A 24762-nucleotide genomic window follows, 5' to 3' on the forward strand; every position below is an offset into this window, starting at 1 on the left:
TATCACATCTCATGTTATCGGAAGGATCTCACGTTTGGTATTAGAAGTATTGAGATATCATATCTCATGCTATAGGAAGGGTCTCAGGATTGGAATGGGAAGGAGTTGGATATCACATCTCATGCTATAGGGAGGGTCTCAGGATTGGAATGGGAAGGACTTAGATATCACATATCATGCTATAGGGAGGGTCTCAGTTTTGATATTAGAAGCATTGAGATATCACATCTCATGCTATCGGAAGTGTCTCAGGATTGGAATGGGAAGGAGCTGGATATCACATCTCAGGCTAAAGGAAGGGTCTCAGGTTTGGAACGGGAAGGATTTGGATATCACATCTCATGTTATAGGAAGGGTCTCAGGTTTGGTATAAGCATTGAGATATCACATCTCTGCTATCGGAAGTGTCTCAGGATTGGAATGGGAAGGAGTTGGATATCCCATCTCATGTTATAGGACGGGTCTCAGGTTTGTTATTAGAATCATTGAGATATCATATTGCATGCCGTAGGAAGGGTCTAAGGGTTGGAATGTGAAGGACTTGGATATCACATCTTATGCTATAGATAGGCTCTTAGGTTTGGAAAGGGAAGGAGTTGGATATCACATTTCATGTTAGAGGAAGGATCTCAGGTTTGGTATTAGAAGCATTGAGATATCACATCTCATGCTATAGGAAGGGTCTCAGGATTGGAATGGGAAGCAGTTGGATATCACATCTCATGCTATAGGAAGGGTCTCAGGTTTAGTATAAGCATTGAGATATCACATCTCATGCTATAGGACGGGTCTCAGGATTGGAATGGAAGGAGTTGGATATCACATCTCATGTTATAGGAAGGATCTCAGGTTTGGTATTAGAAGCATTGAGACATCACATCTCATGCTATAGGAAGGGTCTCAGGGTTGGAATGGGAAGGAGTTGGATATCACATCTCATCCAATAGGAAGGGTCTCAGGTTTGGAATGGGAAGGAATTGGATATCACATCTCATGTTATAGGAAGGATCTCAGGTTTCGTATTAGAAGCATTGAGATATCACATCTCATGCTATAGGAAGGGTCTCAGGATTGGAATGTGAAGGATTTGGATATCACATCTCATGCTAAAGGAAGGGTCTCAGGTTTGGTAGAAGCATTGAGATATCACGTCTCTGCTTTCGGAAGGGTCTCAGGATTGGATTGGGAAGGAGTTGGATATCACATCTCATGTTATAGGAAGGATCTCAGGTTTGGTATAAGCATTGAGATATCACATCTCTGCTATCGGAAGGGTCTCAGGATTGGAATGGGAAGGAGTTGGATATTCCCATCTCATGTTATAGGAAGGGTCTCAGGTTTGGTATTAGAAGCATTGAGATATCACATCTCATGCTATAGGAAGTGTCTCAGGTTGGAATGGGAAGGAGTTGGATATCACATCTCATGTTATAGGAAGGATCTCAGGTTTGGTATAAGCATTGAGATATCACATCTCTGCTATTGGAAGGGTCTCAGGATTGGAATGGGAAGGAGTTGGATATTCCCATCTCATGTTATAGGAAGGGTCTCAGGTTTGGTATTAGAAGCATTGAGATATCACATCTCATGCTATAGGAAGGGTCTCAGGATTGGAATGGGAAGGACTTGGATATCACATCTCATGCTATAGGGAGGGTCTCAAGTTTGATATTAGAAGCTTTGAGATATCACATCTCATGATATCGGAAGGGTCTCAGGATTGGAATGGGAAGGAGTTGGATATCACATCTCATGATAAAGGAAGGGTCTAAGGTTTGGAAGGGGAAGGATTTGGATATCACATCTCATGTTATATTACGGGTCTCACCTTTGGTATTAGAAGCATTGAGATATCAAGTCTCATAGTATAGGAAGGGTCTCAGAATTGGAATGGGAAGGAGTTGGATATCACATCTCAAGCTATAGGAAGGGTCTCAGGATTGGAATGGGAAGGACTTGGATATCACATCTCATGCTATAGGAAGGCTCTCAGGTTTGGAAGGGGAAAGAGTTGGATATCACATTTCATGTTAGAGGTAGGATCTCAGGTTTGGTATTAGAGGCATTGAGATATCACATCTCATGCTATCAGAAGGGTCTCAGGAATGGAATGGGCAGGAGTTGGATATCACATCTCATGCTAAAGGGAGGGTCTCAGGTTTGGAAGGGGAAGGATTTGGATATCACATCTCATGTTATCGGAAGGATCTCACGTTTGGTATTAGAAGTATTGAGATATCATATCTCATGCTATAGGAAGGGTCTCAGGATTGGAATGGGAAGGAGTTGGATATCACATCTCATGCTATAGGGAGGGTCTCAGGATTGGAATGGGAAGGACTTAGATATCACATATCATGCTATAGGGAGGGTCTCAGTTTTGATATTAGAAGCATTGAGATATCACATCTCATGCTATCGGAAGTGTCTCAGGATTGGAATGGGAAGGAGCTGGATATCACATCTCAGGCTAAAGGAAGGGTCTCAGGTTTGGAACGGGAAGGATTTGGATATCACATCTCATGTTATAGGAAGGGTCTCAGGTTTGGTATAAGCATTGAGATATCACATCTCTGCTATCGGAAGTGTCTCAGGATTGGAATGGGAAGGAGTTGGATATCCCATCTCATGTTATAGGACGGGTCTCAGGTTTGTTATTAGAATCATTGAGATATCATATTGCATGCTGTAGGAAGGGTCTAAGGGTTGGAATGTGAAGGACTTGGATATCACATCTTATGCTATAGATAGGCTCTTAGGTTTGGAAAGGGAAGGAGTTGGATATCACATTTCATGTTAGAGGAAGGATCTCAGGTTTGGTATTAGAAGCATTGAGATATCACATCTCATGCTATAGGAAGGGTCTCAGGATTGGAATGGGAAGCAGTTGGATATCACATCTCATGCTATAGGAAGGGTCTCAGGTTTGGTATAAGCATTGAGATATCACATCTCATGCTATAGGACGGGTCTCAGGATTGGAATGGAAGGAGTTGGATATCACATCTCATGTTATAGGAAGGATCTCAGGTTTGGTATTAGAAGCATTGAGACATCACATCTCATGCTATAGGAAGGGTCTCATGGTTGGAATGGGAAGGAGTTGGATATCACATCTCATCCAATAGGAAGGGTCTCAGGTTTGGAATGGGAAGGAATTGGATATCACATCTCATGTTATAGGAAGGATCTCAGGTTTCATATTAGAAGCATTGAGATATCACATCTCATGCTATAGGAAGGGTCTCAGGATTGGAATGTGAAGGATTTGGATATCACATCTCATGCTAAAGGAAGGGTCTCAGGTTTGGTAGAAGCATTGAGATATCACGTCTCTGCTTTCGGAAGGGTCTCAGGATTGGATTGGGAAGGAGTTGGATATCCCTTCTCATGCTATAGGAAGGGTCTCAGGATTTGAATGGCAAGGAGTTGGATTTCACATCTCATGCCATAGGAAGGGTCTCAGGTTTGGTATAAGCATTGAGATATCACATCTCTGCTATCAGAACGGTCTCAGGATTGGATTGGGAAGGAGTTGGATATCCCTTCTCATGCTATAGGAAGTGTCTCAGGTTGGAATGGGAAGGAGTTGGATATCACATCTCATGTTATAGGAAGGGTCTCAGGATTGGAATGGGAAGGATTTGGATATCACATCTCTTGCTATAGGAAGGGTCTCAGGATTGGAATGGGTAGGAGTTGGATATTACTTTCTTGCTATAGGAAGGGTCTCATGTTTGGAATGGGAAGGAGGTGGGTATCACATATGCTATAGTTAGTGTCTCAGGTTTGGAACGGGAAGGAGTTGGATATCACATCTCATGTTATAGGAAGGGTCTCAGGTTTGGTATAAGCATTGAGATATCACATCTCTGCTATCGGAAGCGGCTCAGGATTGGAATGGGAAGGAGTTGGATATCCCATCTCATGTTATAGGAAGAGTCTCTGGTTTGGTATTAGAATCATTGAGATATCACATCGCATGCTGTAGGAAGGGTCTAAGGATTGGAATGGGATGGACTTGGATATCACATCTCATGTTATAGGTAGGCTCTCAGGTCTGGTATAAGCATTGAGATATCACATCTCATGCTATAGGAAGGGTCTCAGATTTGGAATAAGCATTGAGATATCACATCTCATGCTAAAGGAAGGGTCTCAGGATTGGAATGGGAAGGAGTTGTATATAACATCTCAGGCCATAGGAAGGTTCTCAGGTTTGGTAAAAGCATTGAGATATCACATCTCTGCTATCGGAAAGGTCTCAGGATTGGAATGGGAAGGAGTTGGATATCCCATCTCATGTTATAGGAAGGGTCTCAGGTTTGGTATTAGAAGCATAGAGATATCACATCTCATGCTATAGGAAGGGTCTCAGGATTGGAATGGGAAGGACTTGGATGTCACATCTCATGCTATAGGGAGGGTCTCAAGTTTGATATTAGAAGCATTGAGATAACAAATCTCATGATATCGGAAGGGTCTCAGGATTGGAATGGGAAGGAGTTGGATATCACATCTCATGATAAAGGAAGGGTCTAAGGTTTGGAAGGGGAAGGATTTGGATATCACATCTCATGTTATAGGACGGGTCTCAGGTTTGGTATTAGAAGCATTGAGATATCAAGTCTCATGGTATAAGAAGGGTCTCAGAATTGGAATGGGAAGGAGTTGGATATCACACCTCAAGCTATACGAAGGGTCTCAGGATTGGAATGGGAAGGAGTTTGATATCACATCTCATGCCAGAGTATGGGTCTCAGGTTTGGTAGAAGCATTGGGATATCACATCTCATGCTATCGGAAGGGTATCAGTATTGGATTTGGAAGAAGTTGGATATCCCATCTCATGCTATAGGAAGGGTCTCAGGTTGGAATGGGAAGGAGTTGGATATCACATTTCATGTTATAGGAAGGGTCTCAGGATTGGAATGGGAAGTACTTGGATATCATATCTCATGCAATAGGACGGGTCTCAGGTTTGTTATTAGAATCATTGAGATATCATATTGCATGCTGTAGGAAGGGTCTAAGGATTGGAATGGGAAGGACCTGGATATCACATCTCATGCTATAGATAGGCTCTTAGGTTTGGAAAGGGAAGGAGTTGGATATCACATCTCATGTTATAGGATGGATCTCAGGTTTGGTATTAGAAGTATTGAGATATCACATCTCATGTTATCGGAAGGATCTCAGGTTTGGTATTAGAAGTATTGAGACCCTTCCGATAGCAGAGACGTGATATCTCAATGCTTCTACCAAACCTGAGACCCTTCCTTTAGCATGAGATGTGATATCCAAATCCTTCACATTCCAATCCTGAGACCCTTCCTATAGCATGAGATGTGATATCTCAATGCTTCTAATACCAAACCTGAGATCCTTCCTATAACATGAGATGTGATATCCAATTCCTTCCCATTCCAAACCTGAGACCCTTCCTATTGGATGAGATGTGATATCCAACTCCTTCCCATTCCAACCCTGAGACCCTTCCTATAGCATGAGATGTGATGTCTCAATGCTTCTAATACCAAACCTGAGATCCTTCCTATAACATGAGATGTGATATCCAACTCCTTCCATTCCAATCCTGAGACCCGTCCTATAGCATGAGATGTGATATCTCAATGCTTCTAATACCAAACCTGAGATCCATCCTATAACATGAGATGTGATATCCAACACCTTCCCTTTCCAAACCTGAGAGCCTATCTATAGCATGAGATGTGATATCCAAGTCCTTCCCATTCCAATCCTTAGACCCTTCCTACAGCATGCAATATGATATCTCAATGATTCTAATAACAAACCTGAGACCCGTCCTATAGCATGAGATGGGATATCCAACTTCGTCCAAATCCAATACTGATACCCTTCCGATAGCATGAGATGTGATATCCCAATGCTTCTACCAAACCTGAGACCCATACTATGGCATGAGGAATGATATCAAACTCCTTCCCATTCCAATCCTGAGACCCTTCCTATAGCTTGAGGTGTGATATCCAACTCCTTCCCATTCCAATTCTGAGACCCTTCTTATACCATGAGACTTGATATCTCAATGCTTCTAATACCAAACCTGAGACCGTCCTATAACATGAGATGTGATATCCAAATCCTTCCCCTTCCAAACCTTAGACCCTTCCTTTATCATGAGATGTGGTATCCAACTCCTTCCCATTCGAATCCTGAGACCCTTCCTATAACATGAGATGTGATATCCAACTCCTTCCCATTCCAACCTGAGACACTTTCTATAGCATGAGAAGGGATATCCAACTCCTTCCCAATCCAATCCTGAGACCCTTCCGATAGCAGAGATGTGATATCTCAATGCTTATACCAAACCTGAGACCCTTCCTATGGCATGAGATGTGATGTCCAACTCCTTCCCATTCGAATCCTGAGACCCTTCCTATAACATGAGATGTGATATCCAACTCCTTCCCATTCCAACCTGAGACACTTTCTATAGCATGAGAAGGGATATCCAACTCCTTCCCAATCCAATCCTGAGACCCTTCCGATAGCAGAGATGTGATATCTCAATGCTTATACCAAACCTGAGACCCTTCCTATGGCATGAGATGTGATGTCCAACTCCTTGCCATTCAAATCCTGAGACCCTTCCTATAGCATGAAAAGGGATATCCAACTCCTTCCCAATCCAATCCTGAGACCCTTCCGATAGCAGAGACGTGATATCTCAATGCTTCTACCAAACCTGAGACCCTTCCTTTAGCATGAGATGTGATATCCAAATCCTTCACATTCCAATCCTGAGACCCTTCCTATAGCATGAGATGTGATATCTCAATGCTTCTAATACCAAACCTGAGATCCTTCCTATAACATGAGATGTGATATCCAATTCCTTCCCATTCCAAACCTGAGACCCTTCCTATTGGATGAGATGTGATATCCAACTCCTTCCCATTCCAACCCTGAGACCCTTCCTATAGCATGAGATGTGATGTCTCAATGCTTCTAATACCAAACCTGAGATCCTTCCTATAACATGAGATGTGATATCCAACTCCTTCCATTCCAATCCTGAGACCCGTCCTATAGCATGAAATGTGATATCTCAATGCTTATACCAAACCTGAGACCCTTCCTATAGCATGAGATGTGATATCCAACTCCTCCCCATTCCAATCCTGAGACCCTTCCACTAGCATGAGATGTGATATCTCAATGCTTCTAATACCAAACCTGAGATTCTTCCTCTAACATGAAATGTGATATCCAACTCCTTCCCTTTCCAAACCTAAGAGCCTATCTATAGCATGAGATGTGATATCCAAGTCCTTCACATTCCAACCCTTAGACCCTTCCTACAGCATGCAATATGATATCTCAATGATTCTAATAACAAACCTGAGACCCGTCCTATAACATGAGATGGGATATCCAACTCCTTCCCATTCCAATCCTGAGACACTTCCGATAGCAGAGATGTGATATCTCAATGTTTATACCAAACCTGAGACCCTTCCTATAACATGAGATGTGATATCCAACTCCTTCCCGTTCCAAACCTGAGACCCTTCCTTTAGCATGAGATGTGATATCCAGCTCCTTCCCATTCCAATCCTGAGACACTTCCGATAGCATGAGATGTGATATCTCAATGCTTCTAATATCAAAACTGAGACCCTCCCTATAGCATGATATGTGATATCTAAGTCCTTCCCATTCCAATCCTGAGACCCTTCCTATAGCATGAGATGTGATATCTCAATGCTTCTACCAAACCTGAGACCCTTCCTTTAGCATGAGATGTGATATCCAACTCCTTCCCATTCCAATCCTGAGACCCTTCCTATAGCATGAGATGTGATATCTCAATACTTCTAATACCAAACCTGAGATCCTTCCGATAACATGAGATGTGATATCTCAATACTTCTAATACCAAACCTGAGATCCATCCTATAACATGAGATGTGATATCCAACTCCTTCCCTTTCCAAACCTGAGAGCCTATCTATAGCATGAGATGTGATATCCAGGTCCTTCCCATTCCAACCCTTAGACCCTTCCTACAGCATGCAATATGATATCTCAATGATTCTAATAACAAACCTGAGACCCGTCCTATAGCATGAGATATGATATCCAAGTCCTTCCCATTCCAATCCTGAGACCCTTCCTATAACATGAAATGTGATATCCAACTCCTTCCCATTCCAACCTGAGACCCTTCCTATAGCATGAGATGGGATATCCAACTTCTTCCAAATCCAATACTGATACCCTTCCGATAGCATGAGATGTGATATCCCAATGCTTCTACCAAACCTGAGACCCATACTATGGCATGAGATGTGATATCAAACTCCTTCCCATTCCAATCCTGAGACCCTTCCTATAGCTTGAGGTGTGATATCCAACTCCTTCCCATTCCAATTCTGAGACCCTTCTTATACCATGAGACTTGATATCTCAATGCTTCTAATACCATACCTGAGACCCGTCCTATAACATGAGATGTGATATCCAAATCCTTCCCCTTCCAAACCTTAGACCCTTCCTTTATCATGAGATGTGATATCCAACTCCTTCCCATTCCAATCCTGAGACCCTTCCGATATCATGAGATTTGTTATCTCAATGCTTCTAATATCAAACTTGAGACCCTCCCTATAGCATGAGATGTGACATCCAAGTCCTTCCCATTCCAATCCTGAGACCCTTCCTATAGCATGAGATGTGATATCTCTATGCTTCTAATACCAAACCTGAGACCCTTCCTATAACATGAGATGGGATATCCAACTCCTTCCCATTCCAATCCTGAGACCTTTCCGATAGCAGAGATGTGATATCTCAATGCTTATACCAAACCTGAGAACCTTCCTATGGCCTGAGATGTCATATACAACTCCTTCCCATTCCAATCCTGAGACCCTTCCTTTAGCATGAGATGTGATATCTCAATGCTTATACCAAATCTGAGACCCTTCCTATAGCATGAGATGTGATATCCAATTCCTTCCCATTCCAATCCTGAGACCCTTCATATAGCATTAGATGTGATATCTCAATGCTTATACCAAACCTGAGAGCCTACCTATAACATGAGATGTGATATCCAAGTCCATCCCATTCCAATCCTTAGACCCTTCCTACAGCATGCAATGTGATATCTCAATGATTCTAATACCAAACCAGAGACTCTTCCTATAACATGAGATGGGATATCCAACTCCTTCCCATTCCAATCCTGAGCCGCTTCCGATAGCAGAGATGTGATATCTCAATGCTTATACCAAACCTGAGACCCTTCCTATAACATGAGATGTGATATCCAACTCCTTCCCGTTCCAAACCTGAGACACTAACTATAGCATATGTGATATCCAACACCTTCCCATTCCAAACAGGAGACCCTTCCTATAGCAAGAAAGTAATATCCAACTCCTACCCATTCCAATCCTGAGACCCTTCCTATAGCAAGAGATGTGATATCCAAATCCTTCCCATTCCAATCCTGAGACCCTTCCTATAACATGAGATGTGATATCCAACTCCTTCCCATTCCAACCTGAGACACTTCCTATAGCATGAGAAGGGATATTCAACTCCTTCCCAATCCAATCCTGAGACCCTTCCGATAGCAGAGATGTGATATCTCAATGCTTATACCAAACCTGAGACCCTTCCTATCGCATGAGATGTGATATCCAACTCCTTGCCATTCAAATCCTGAGACCCTTCCTATAGCATGAGAAGGGATATCCAACTCCTTCCCAATCCAATCCTGAGACCCTTCCGATAGCAGCGACGTGATATCTCAATGCTTCTACCAAACCTGAGACCCTTCCTTTAGCATGAGATGTGATATCCAAATCCTTCACATTCCAATCCTGAGACCCTTCCTTTAGCATAAGATGTGATATCTCAATGCTTATACCAAATCTGAGACCCTTCCTATAGCATGAGATGTGATATCCAATTCCTTCCCATTCCAATCCTGAGACCCTTCCTATAGCATGAGATGTGATATCTCAATGCTTATACCAAACCTGAGAGCCTACCTATAGCATGAGATGTGATATCCAACTCCTTCCCATTCCAATCCTGAGCCGCTTCCGATAGCAGAGATGTGATATCTCAATGCTTATACCAAACCTGAGACCCTTCCTATAACATGAGATGTGATATCCAACTCCTTCCCGTTCCAAACCTGAGACACTAACTATAGCATATGTGATATCCAACTCCTTCCCATTCCAAACATGAGACCCTTCCTATAGCAAGAAAGTAATATCCAACTCCTACCCATTCCAATCCTGAGACCCTTCCTATAGCAAGAGATGTGATATCCAAATCCTTCCCATTCCAATCCTGAGACCCTTCCTATAACATGAGATGTGATATCCAACTCCTTCCCATTCCAACCTGAGACACTTCCTATAGCATAAGAAGGGATATCCAACTCCTTCCCAATCCAATCCTGAGACCCTTCCGATAGCAGAGATGTGATATCTCAATGCTTATACCAAACCTGAGACCCTTCCTATGGCATGAGATGTGATATCCAACTCCTTCCCAATCCAATCCTGAGACCCTTCCGATAGCAGAGACGTGATATCTCAATGCTTCTACCAAACCTGAGACCCTTCCTTTAGCATGAGATGTGATATCTCTATGCTTCTAATACCAAACCTGAGACCCTTCCTATAACATGAGATGGGAAATCCAACTCCTTCCCATTCCAATCCTGAGACCCTTCCGATAGCAGAGATGTGATATCTCAATGCTTATACCAAACCTGAGAACCTTCCTATGGCCTGAGATGTCATATACAACTCCTTCCCATTCCAAACCTGAGACCCTTCCTATTGGATGAGATGTGATATCCAACTCCTTCCCATTCCAACCCTGAGACCCTTCCTATAGCATGAGATGTGATGTCTCAATGCTTCTAATACCAAACCTGAGATCCTTCCTATAACATGAGATGTGATATCCAACTCCTTGCCATTCAAATCCTGAGACCCTTCCTATAGCATGAGATGTGATATCTCTATGCTTCTAATACCAAACCTGAGACTCTTCCTATAACATGAGATGGGAAATCCAACTCCTTCCCATTCCAATCCTGAGACCCTTCCGATAGCAGAGATGTGATATCTCAATGCTTATACCAAACCTGAGAACCTTCCTATGGCCTGAGATGTCATATACAACTCCTTCCCATTCCAAACCTGAGACCCTTCCTATTGGATGAGATGTGATATCCAACTCCTTCCCATTCCAACCCTGAGACCCTTCCTATAGCATGAGATGTGATATCTGAATGCTTATACCAAACCTGAGACCCTTCCTATGGCATGAGATGTGATATCCAACTCCTTGCCATTCAAATCCTGAGACCCTTCCTATAGCATGAGATGTGATATCTCTATGCTTCTAATACCAAACCTGAGACCCTTCCTATAACATGAGATGGGAAATCCAACTCCTTCCCATTCCAATCCTGAGACCCTTCCTATAGCATGAGATGTGATATCTCAATGCTTCTAATACCAAACCTGAGATCCTTCCTATAACATGAGATGTGATATCCAATTCCTTCCCATTCCAAACCTGAGACCCTTCCTATTGGATGAGATGTGATATCCAACTCCTTCCCATTCCAACCCTGAGACCCTTCCTATAGCATGAGATGTGATGTCTCAATGCTTCTAATACCAAACCTGAGATCCTTCCTATAACATGAGATGTGATATCCAACTCCTTCCATTCCAATCCTGAGACCCGTCCTATAGCATGAGATGTGATATCTCAATGCTTATACCAAACCTGAGACCCTTCCTTTATCATGAGATGTGATATCCAACTCCTTCCCATTCCAATCCTGAGACCCTTCCGATATCATGAGATTTGTTATCTCAATGCTTCTAATATCAAACTTGAGACCCTCCCTATAGCATGAGATGTGACATCCAAGTCCTTCCCATTCCAATCCTGAGACCCTTCTTATAGCATGAGATGTGATATCTCTATGCTTCTAATACCAAACCTGAGACCCTTCCTATAACATGAGATGGGATATCCAACTCCTTCCCATTCCAATCCTGAGACCTTTCCGATAGCAGAGATGTGATATCTCAATGCTTATACCAAACCTGAGAACCTTCCTATGGCCTGAGATGTCATATACAACTCCTTCCCATTCCAATCCTGAGACCCTTCCTTTAGCATGAGATGTGATATCTCAATGCTTATACCAAATCTGAGACCCTTCCTATAGCATGAGATGTGATATCCAATTCCTTCCCATTCCAATCCTGAGACCCTTCCTATAGCATTAGATGTGATATCTCAATGCTTATACCAAACCTGAGAGCCTACCTATAACATGAGATGTTATATCCAAGTCCATCCCATTCCAATCCTTAGACCCTTCCTACAGCATGCAATGTGATATCTCAATGATTCTAATACCAAACCAGAGACTCTTCCTATAACATGAGATGGGATATCCAACTCCTTCCCATTCCAATCCTGAGCCGCTTCCGATAGCAGAGATGTGATATCTCAATGCTTATACCAAACCTGAGACCCTTCCTATAACATGAGATGTGAAATCCAACTCCTTCCCGTTCCAAACCTGAGACACTAACTATAGCATATGTGATATCCAACACCTTCCCATTCCAAACAGGAGACCCTTCCTATAGCAAGAAAGTAATATCCAACTCCTACCCATTCCAATCCTGAGACCCTTCCTATAGCAAGAGATGTGATATCCAAATCCTTCCCATTCCAATCCTGAGACCCTTCCTATAACATGAGATGTGATATCCAACTCCTTCCCATTCCAACCTGAGACACTTCCTATAGCATGAGAAGGGATATTCAACTCCTTCCCAATCCAATCCTGAGACCCTTCCGATAGCAGAGATGTGATATCTCAATGCTTATACCAAACCTGAGACCCTTCCTATCGCATGAGATGTGATATCCAACTCCTTGCCATTCAAATCCTGAGACCCTTCCTATAGCATGAGAAGGGATATCCAACTCCTTCCCAATCCAATCCTGAGACCCTTCCGATAGCAGCGACGTGATATCTCAATGCTTCTACCAAACCTGAGACCCTTCCTTTAGCATGAGATGTGATATCCAAATCCTTCACATTCCAATCCTGAGACCCTTCCTTTAGCATAAGATGTGATATCTCAATGCTTATACCAAATCTGAGACCCTTCCTATAGCATGAGATGTGATATCCAATTCCTTCCCATTCCAATCCTGAGACCCTTCCTATAGCATGAGATGTGATATCTCAATGCTTATACCAAACCTGAGAGCCTACCTATAGCATGAGATGTGATATCCAACTCCTTCCCATTCCAATCCTGAGCCGCTTCCGATAGCAGAGATGTGATATCTCAATGCTTATACCAAACCTGAGACCCTTCCTATAACATGAGATGTGATATCCAACTCCTTCCCGTTCCAAACCTGAGACACTAACTATAGCATATGTGATATCCAACTCCTTCCCATTCCAAACATGAGACCCTTCCTATAGCAAGAAAGTAATATCCAACTCCTACCCATTCCAATCCTGAGACCCTTCCTATAGCAAGAGATGTGATATCCAAATCCTTCCCATTCCAATCCTGAGACCCTTCCTATAACATGAGATGTGATATCCAACTCCTTCCCATTCCAACCTGAGACACTTCCTATAGCATAAGAAGGGATATCCAACTCCTTCCCAATCCAATCCTGAGACCCTTCCGATAGCAGAGATGTGATATCTCAATGCTTATACCAAACCTGAGACCCTTCCTATGGCATGAGATGTGATATCCAACTCCTTCCCAATCCAATCCTGAGACCCTTCCGATAGCAGAGACGTGATATCTCAATGCTTCTACCAAACCTGAGACCCTTCCTTTAGCATGAGATGTGATATCTCTATGCTTCTAATACCAAACCTGAGACCCTTCCTATAACATGAGATGGGAAATCCAACTCCTTCCCATTCCAATCCTGAGACCCTTCCGATAGCAGAGATGTGATATCTCAATGCTTATACCAAACCTGAGAACCTTCCTATGGCCTGAGATGTCATATACAACTCCTTCCCATTCCAAACCTGAGACCCTTCCTATTGGATGAGATGTGATATCCAACTCCTTCCCATTCCAACCCTGAGACCCTTCCTATAGCATGAGATGTGATGTCTCAATGCTTCTAATACCAAACCTGAGATCCTTCCTATAACATGAGATGTGATATCCAACTCCTTGCCATTCAAATCCTGAGACCCTTCCTATAGCATGAGATGTGATATCTCTATGCTTCTAATACCAAACCTGAGACTCTTCCTATAACATGAGATGGGAAATCCAACTCCTTCCCATTCCAATCCTGAGACCCTTCCGATAGCAGAGATGTGATATCTCAATGCTTATACCAAACCTGAGAACCTTCCTATGGCCTGAGATGTCATATACAACTCCTTCCCATTCCAAACCTGAGACCCTTCCTATTGGATGAGATGTGATATCCAACTCCTTCCCATTCCAACCCTGAGACCCTTCCTATAGCATGAGATGTGATATCTGAATGCTTATACCAAACCTGAGACCCTTCCTATGGCATGAGATGTGATATCCAACTCCTTGCCATTCAAATCCTGAGACCCTTCCTATAGCATGAGATGTGATATCTCTATGCTTCTAATACCAAACCTGAGACCCTTCCTATAACATGAGATGGGAAATCCAACTCCTTCCCATTCCAATCCTGAGACCCTTCCTATAGCATGAGATGTGATATCTCAATGCTTCTAATACCAAACCTGAGATCCTTCCTATAACATGAGATGTGATATCCAATTCCTTCCCATTCCAAACCTGAGACCCTTCCTATTGGATGAGATGTGATATCCAACTCCTTCCCATTCCAACCCTGAGACCCTTCCTATAGCATGAGATGTGATGTCTCAATGCTTCTAATACCAAACCTGAGATCCTTCCTATAACATGAGATGTGATATCCAACTCCTTCCATTCCAATCCTGAGACCCGTCCTATAGCATGAGATGTGATATCTCAATGCTTATACCAAACCTGAGACCCTTCCTATAGCATGAGATGTGATATCCAACTGCTTCCCATTCCAATCCTGAGACCCTTCCTATAGCATGAGATGTGATATCTCAATGCTTCTAATACCAAACCTGAGATCCTTCCTCTAACATGAAATGTGATATCCAACTCCTTCCCTTTCCAAACCTAAGAGCCTATCTATAGCATGAGATGTGATATCCAAGTCCTTCCCATTCCAACCCTTAGACCCTTCCTACAGCATGCAATATGATATCTCAATGATTCTAATAACAAACCTGAGACCCGTCCTATAACATGAGATGGGATATCCAACTCCTTCCCATTCCAATCCGGAGACACTTCCGATAGCAGAGATGTGATATCTCAATGCTTATACCAAACCTGAGACCCTTCCTATAACATGAGATGTGATATCCAAATCCTTCCCGTTCCAAACCTGAGACCCTTCCTTTAGCATGAGATGTGATATCCAGCACCTTCCCATTCCAATCCTGAGACACTTCCTATAGCATGAGATGTGATATCTCAATGCTTCTAATATCAAAACTGAGACCCTCCCTATAGCATGATATGTGATATCTAAGTCCTTCCCATTCCAATCCTGAGACCCTCCCTATAGCATGAGATGTGATATCCAACTCCTTCCCATTCCAATCCTGAGACCCTTCCTATAGCATGAGATATGATATCTCAATACTTCTAATACCAAACGTGAGATCCTTCCGATAACATGAGATGTGATATCCAAATCCTTCCCCTTCCAATCCTGAGACCCTCCCTTTAGCATGAGATGTGATATCCAACTCCTTCCTATTCCAATCCTGAGACTCTTCTGATAGCATGAGATGTGATATCTCAATGCTTCTAATACCAAACCTGAGATCCTTCCGATAGCATGATATGTGATATCTAAGTCCTTCCCATTCCAATCCTGAGACCCTCCCTATAGCATGAGATGTGATATCCAACTCCTTCCCATTCCAATCCTGAGACCCTTCCTATAGCATGAGATATGATATCTCAATACTTCTAATACCAAACGTGAGATCCTTCCGATAACATGAGATGTGATATCCAAATCCTTCCCCTTCCAATCCTGAGACCCTCCCTTTAGCATGAGATGTGATATCCAACTCCTTCCTATTCCAATCCTGAGACTCTTCTGATAGCATGAGATGTGATATATCAATGCTTCTAATACCAAACCTGAGATCCTTCCGATAGCATGAGATGTGATATCTCAATGCTTCTAATACCAAACCTGAGATCCTTCCTATAACATGAGATGTGATATCCAAATCCTTCCCCTTCCAAACCTGAGACCCTCCCTTTAGCATGAGATGTGATATCCAACTCCTTCCCATTCCATTCCTGAGACCCTTCTGATAGCATGAGATGTGATATCTCAATGCCTCTAATACCAAACCTGAGATCCTACCTCTAACATGAAATGTGATATCCAACTATTTCCCCTTCCAAACCTGAGAGCCTTCCTATAGCATGAGATGTGATATCCAAGTCCTTCCCATTCCAATCCTGAGACCCTTCCTATAGCTTGAGATGTGATATCCAACTCCTTCCCATTCCAATTCTGAGACCCTTCCTATACTATGAGACTTGATATCTCAATGCTTCTAATACAAACGTGAGACCCGTAATATAACATGAGATGTGATATTCAAATGCTTCCCCTTCCAAACCTTAGACCCTTCCTTTATCATGAGATGTGATATCCAACTCCTTCCCATTCCAATCCTGAGACCCTTCCGATATCATGAGATGTGATATCTCAAAGCTTCTAATATCAAACTTGAGACCCTCCCTATAGCATGAGATGTGATATCCAAGTCCTTCCCATTCCAATCCTGAGACCCTTCCTATAGCTTGAGGTGTGATATCCAACTCCTTCCCATTCCAATTCTGAGACCCTTCTTATACCATGAGACTTGATATCTCAATGCTTCTAATACCAAACCTGAGACCCGTCCTATAACATGAGATGTGATATCCAAATCCTTCCCCTTCCAAACCTTAGACCCTTCCTTTATCATGAGATGTGATATCCAACTCCTTCCCATTCCAATCCTGAGACCCTTCCGATATCATGAGATTTGTTATCTCAATGCTTCTAATATCAAACTTGAGACCCTCCCTATAGCATGAGATGTGACATCCAAGTCCTTCCCATTCCAATCCTGAGACCCTTCCTATAACATGAGATGTGATATCCAACTCCTTCCCATTCCAACCTGAGACACTTCCTATAGCATGAGAAGGGATATCTAACTCCTTCCCAATCCAATCCTGAGACCCTTCCGATAGCAGAGATGTGATATCTGAATGCTTATACCAAACCTGAGACCCTTCCGATATCATGAGATGTGATATCTCAAAGCTTCTAATATCAAACTTGAGACCCTCCCTATAGCATGATATGTGATATCTAAGTCCTTCCCATTCCAATCCTGAGACCCTCCCTATAGCATGAGATGTGATATCCAACTCCTTCCCATTCCAATCCTGAGACCCTTCCTATAGCATGAGATATGATATCTCAATACTTCTAATACCAAACGTGAGATCCTTCCGATAACATGAGATGTGATATCCAAATCCTTCCCCTTCCAATCCTGAGACCCTCCCTTTAGCATGAGATGTGATATCCAACTCCTTCCTATTCCAATCCTGAGACTCTTCTGATAGCATGAGATGTGATATCTCAATGCTTCTAATACCAAACCTGAGATCCTTCCGATAGCATGATATGTGATATCTAAGTCCTTCCCATTCCAATCCTGAGACCCTCCCTATAGCATGAGATGTGATATCCAACTCCTTCCCATTCCAATCCTGAGACCCTTCCTATAGCATGAGATATGATATCTCAATACTTCTAATACCAAACGTGAGATCCTTCCGATAACATGAGATGTGATATCCAAATCCTTCCCCTTCCAATCCTGAGACCCTCCCTTTAGCATGAGATGTGATATCCAACTCCTTCCTATTCCAATCCTGAGACTCTTCTGATAGCATGAGATGTGATATCTCAATGCTTCTAATACCAAACCTGAGATCCTTCCGATAGCATGAGATGTGATATCTCAATGCTTCTAATACCAAACCTGAGATCCTTCCTATAACATGAGATGTGATATCCAAATCCTTCCCCTTCCAAACCTGAGACCCTCCCTTTAGCATGAGATGTGATATCCAACTCCTTCCCATTCCATTCCTGAGACCCTTCTGATAGCATGAGATGTGATATCTCAATGCCTCTAATACCAAACCTGAGATCCTACCTCTAACATGAAATGTGATATCCAACTATTTCCCCTTCCAAACCTGAGAGCCTTCCTATAGCATGAGATGTGATATCCAAGTCCTTCCCATTCCAATCCTGAGACCCTTCCTATAGCTTGAGATGTGATATCCAACTCCTTCCCATTCCAATTCTGAGACCCTTCCTATACTATGAGACTTGATATCTCAATGCTTCTAATACAAACGTGAGACCCGTAATATAACATGAGATGTGATATTCAAATGCTTCCCCTTCCAAACCTTAGACCCTTCCTTTATCATGAGATGTGATATCCAACTCCTTCCCATTCCAATCCTGAGACCCTTCCGATATCATGAGATGTGATATCTCAAAGCTTCTAATATCAAACTTGAGACCCTCCCTATAGCATGAGATGTGATATCCAAGTCCTTCCCATTCCAATCCTGAGACCCTTCCTATAGCTTGAGGTGTGATATCCAACTCCTTCCCATTCCAATTCTGAGACCCTTCTTATACCATGAGACTTGATATCTCAATGCTTCTAATACCAAACCTGAGACCCGTCCTATAACATGAGATGTGATATCCAAATCCTTCCCCTTCCAAACCTTAGACCCTTCCTTTATCATGAGATGTGATATCCAACTCCTTCCCATTCCAATCCTGAGACCCTTCAGATATCATGAGATTTGTTATCTCAATGCTTCTAATATCAAACTTGAGACCCTCCCTATAGCATGAGATGTGACATCCAAGTCCTTCCCATTCCAATCCTGAGACCCTTCCTATAACATGAGATGTGATATCCAACTCCTTCCCATTCCAACCTGAGACACTTCCTATAGCATGAGAAGGGATATCTAACTCCTTCCCAATCCAATCCTGAGACCCTTCCGATAGCAGAGATGTGATATCTGAATGCTTATACCAAACCTGAGACCCTTCCTATGGCATGAGATGTGATATCCAACTCCTTGCCATTCAAATCCTGAGACCCTTCCTATAGCATGAGATGTGATATCTCTATGCTTCTAATACCAAACCTGAGACCCTTCCTATAACATGAGATGGGAAATCCAACTCCTTCCCATTCCAATCCTGAGACCCTTCCGATAGCAGAGATGTGATATCTCAATGCTTATACCAAACCTGAGAACCTTCCTATGGCCTGAGATGTCATATACAACTCCTTCCCTCTCCAAACCTGAGACCCTTCCTATTGGATGAGATGTGATATCCAACTCCTTCCCATTCCAACCCTGAGACCCTTCCTATAGCATGAGATGTGATGTCTCAATGCTTCTAATACCAAACCTGAGATCCTTCCTATAACATGAGATGTGATATCCAACTCCTTGCCATTCAAATCCTGAGACCCTTCCTATAGCATGAGATGTGATATCTCAATGCTTCTAATACCAAACCTGAGATCCTTCCTATAACATGAGATGTGATATCCAAATCCTTCCCCTTCCAAACCTGAGACCCTCCCTTTAGCATGAGATGTGATATCCAACTCCTTCCCATTCCATTCCTGAGACCCTTCTGATAGCATGAGATGTGATATCTCAATGCCTCTAATACCAAACCTGAGATCCTACCTCTAACATGAAATGTGATATCCAACTATTTCCCCTTCCAAACCTGAGAGCCTTCCTATAGCATGAGATGTGATATCCAAGTCCTTCCCATTCCAATCCTGAGACCCTTCCTATAGCTTGAGATGTGATATCCAACTCCTTCCCATTCCAATTCTGAGACCCTTCCTATACTATGAGACTTGATATCTCAATGCTTCTAATACAAACGTGAGACCCGTAATATAACATGAGATGTGATATTCAAATGCTTCCCCTTCCAAACCTTAGACCCTTCCTTTATCATGAGATGTGATATCCAACTCCTTCCCATTCCAATCCTGAGACCCTTCCGATATCATGAGATGTGATATCTCAAAGCTTCTAATATCAAACTTGAGACCCTCCCTATAGCATGAGATGTGATATCCAAGTCCTTCCCATTCCAATCCTGAGACCCTTCCTATAGCTTGAGGTGTGATATCCAACTCCTTCCCATTCCAATTCTGAGACCCTTCTTATACCATGAGACTTGATATCTCAATGCTTCTAATACCAAACCTGAGACCCGTCCTATAACATGAGATGTGATATCCAAATCCTTCCCCTTCCAAACCTTAGACCCTTCCTTTATCATGAGATGTGATATCCAACTCCTTCCCATTCCAATCCTGAGACCCTTCCGATATCATGAGATTTGTTATCTCAATGCTTCTAATATCAAACTTGAGACCCTCCCTATAGCATGAGATGTGACATCCAAGTCCTTCCCATTCCAATCCTGAGACCCTTCCTATAACATGAGATGTGATATCCAACTCCTTCCCATTCCAACCTGAGACACTTCCTATAGCATGAGAAGGGATATCTAACTCCTTCCCAATCCAATCCTGAGACCCTTCCGATAGCAGAGATGTGATATCTGAATGCTTATACCAAACCTGAGACCCTTCCTATGGCATGAGATGTGATATCCAACTCCTTGCCATTCAAATCCTGAGACCCTTCCTATAGCATGAGATGTGATATCTCTATGCTTCTAATACCAAACCTGAGACCCTTCCTATAACATGAGATGGGAAATCCAACTCCTTCCCATTCCAATCCTGAGACCCTTCCGATAGCAGAGATGTGATATCTCAATGCTTATACCAAACCTGAGAACCTTCCTATGGCCTGAGATGTCATATACAACTCCTTCCCATTCCAAACCTGAGACCCTTCCTATTGGATGAGATGTGATATCCAACTCCTTCCCATTCCAACCCTGAGACCCTTCCTATAGCATGAGATGTGATATCTGAATGCTTATACCAAACCTGAGACCCTTCCTATGGCATGAGATGTGATATCCAACTCCTTGCCATTCAAATCCTGAGACCCTTCCTATAGCATGAGATGTGATATCTCTATGCTTCTAATACCAAACCTGAGACCCTTCCTATAACATGAGATGGGAAATCCAACTCCTTCCCATTCCAACCCTGAGACCCTTCCTATAGCATGAGATGTGATGTCTCAATGCTTCTAATACCAAACCTGAGATCCTTCCTATAACATGAGATGTGATATCCAACTCCTTCCATTCCAATCCTGAGACCCGTCCTATAGCATGAGATGTGATATCTCAATGCTTATACCAAACCTGAGACCCTTCCTATAGCATGAGATGTGATATCCAACTGCTTCCCATTCCAATCCTGAGACCCTTCCTATAGCATGAGATGTGATATCTCAATGCTTCTAATACCAAACCTGAGATCCTTCCTCTAACATGAAATGTGATATCCAACTCCTTCCCTTTCCAAACCTAAGAGCCTATCTATAGCATGAGATGTGATATCCAAGTCCTTCCCATTCCAACCCTTAGACCCTTCCTACAGCATGCAATATGATATCTCAATGATTCTAATAACAAACCTGAGACCCGTCCTATAACATGAGATGGGATATCCAACTCCTTCCCATTCCAATCCTGAGACACTTCCGATAGCAGAGATGTGATATCTCAATGCTTATACCAAACCTGAGACCCTTCCTATAACATGAGATGTGATATCCAAATCCTTCCCGTTCCAAACCTGAGACCCTTCCTTTAGCATGAGATGTGATATCCAGCACCTTCCCATTCCAATCCTGAGACACTTCCTATAGCATGAGATGTGATATCTCAATGCTTCTAATATCAAAACTGAGACCCTCCCTATAGCATGATATGTGATATCTAAGTCCTTCCCATTCCAATCCTGAGACCCTCCCTATAGCATGAGATGTGATATCCAACTCCTTCCCATTCCAATCCTGAGACCCTTCCTATAGCATGAGATATGATATCTCAATACTTCTAATACCAAACGTGAGATCCTTCCGATAACATGAGATGTGATATCCAAATCCTTCCCCTTCCAATCCTGAGACCCTCCCTTTAGCATGAGATGTGATATCCAACTCCTTCCTATTCCAATCCTGAGACTCTTCTGATAGCATGAGATGTGATATCTCAATGCTTCTAATACCAAACCTGAGATCCTTCCGATAGCATGAGATGTGATATCTCAATGCTTCTAATACCAAACCTGAGATCCTTCCTATAACATGAGATGTGATATCCAAATCCTTCCCCTTCCAAACCTGAGACCCTCCCTTTAGCATGAGATGTGATATCCAACTCCTTCCCATTCCATTCCTGAGACCCTTCTGATAGCAGAGATGTGATATCTGAATGCTTATACCAAACCTGAGACCCTTCCTATGGCATGAGATGTGATATCCAACTCCTTGCCATTCAAATCCTGAGACCCTTCCTATAGCATGAGATGTGATATCTCTATGCTTCTAATACCAAACCTGAGACCCTTCCTATAACATGAGATGGGAAATCCAACTCCTTCCCATTCCAATCCTGAGACCCTTCCGATAGCAGAGATGTGATATCTCAATGCTTATACCAAACCTGAGAACCTTCCTATGGCCTGAGATGTCATATACAACTCCTTCCCATTCCAAACCTGAGACCCTTCCTATTGGATGAGATGTGATATCCAACTCCTTCCCATTCCAACCCTGAGACCCTTCCTATAGCATGAGATGTGATATCTGAATGCTTATACCAAACCTGAGACCCTTCCTATGGCATGAGATGTGATATCCAACTCCTTGCCATTCAAATCCTGAGACCCTTCCTATAGCATGAGATGTGATATCTCTATGCTTCTAATACCAAACCTGAGACCCTTCCTATAACATGAGATGGGAAATCCAACTCCTTCCCATTCCAATCCTGAGACCCTTCCTATAGCATGAGATGTGATATCTCAATGCTTCTAATACCAAACCTGAGATCCTTCCTATAACATGAGATGTGATATCCAATTCCTTCCCATTCCAAACCTGAGACCCTTCCTATTGGATGAGATGTGATATCCAACTCCTTCCCATTCCAACCCTGAGACCCTTCCTATAGCATGAGATGTGATGTCTCAATGCTTCTAATACCAAACCTGAGATCCTTCCTATAACATGAGATGTGATATCCAACTCCTTCCATTCCAATCCTGAGACCCGTCCTATAGCATGAGATGTGATATCTCAATGCTTATACCAAACCTGAGACCCTTCCTATAGCATGAGATGTGATATCCAACTGCTTCCCATTCCAATCCTGAGACCCTTCCTATAGCATGAGATGTGATATCTCAATGCTTCTAATACCAAACCTGAGATCCTTCCTCTAACATGAAATGTGATATCCAACTCCTTCCCTTTCCAAACCTAAGAGCCTATCTATAGCATGAGATGTGATATCCAAGTCCTTCCCATTCCAACCCTTAGACCCTTCCTACAGCATGCAATATGATATCTCAATGATTCTAATAACAAACCTGAGACCCGTCCTATAACATGAGATGGGATATCCAACTCCTTCCCATTCCAATCCTGAGACACTTCCGATAGCAGAGATGTGATATCTCAATGCTTATACCAAACCTGAGACCCTTCCTATAACATGAGATGTGATATCCAAATCCTTCCCGTTCCAAACCTGAGACCCTTCCTTTAGCATGAGATGTGATATCCAGCACCTTCCCATTCCAATCCTGAGACACTTCCTATAGCATGAGATGTGATATCTCAATGCTTCTAATATCAAAACTGAGACCCTCCCTATAGCATGATATGTGATATCTAAGTCCTTCCCATTCCAATCCTGAGACCCTCCCTATAGCATGAGATGTGATATCCAACTCCTTCCCATTCCAATCCTGAGACCCTTCCTATAGCATGAGATATGATATCTCAATACTTCTAATACCAAACGTGAGATCCTTCCGATAACATGAGATGTGATATCCAAATCCTTCCCCTTCCAATCCTGAGACCCTCCCTTTAGCATGAGATGTGATATCCAACTCCTTCCTATTCCAATCCTGAGACTCTTCTGATAGCATGAGATGTGATATCTCAATGCTTCTAATACCAAACCTGAGATCCTTCCGATAGCATGAGATGTGATATCTCAATGCTTCTAATACCAAACCTGAGATCCTTCCTATAACATGAGATGTGATATCCAAATCCTTCCCCTTCCAAACCTGAGACCCTCCCTTTAGCATGAGATGTGATATCCAACTCCTTCCCATTCCATTCCTGAGACCCTTCTGATAGCATGAGATGTGATATCTCAATGCCTCTAATACCAAACCTGAGATCCTACCTCTAACATGAAATGTGATATCCAACTATTTTCCCTTCCAAACCTGAGAGCCTTCCTATAGCATGAGATGTG

The sequence above is a fragment of the Ambystoma mexicanum genome, chromosome 1p, assembly GCF_040938575.1.
Source record: "Ambystoma mexicanum isolate Mex_15411 chromosome 1p, UKY_AmexF1_1, whole genome shotgun sequence".
NCBI lineage: Eukaryota > Metazoa > Chordata > Amphibia > Caudata > Ambystomatidae > Ambystoma > Ambystoma mexicanum.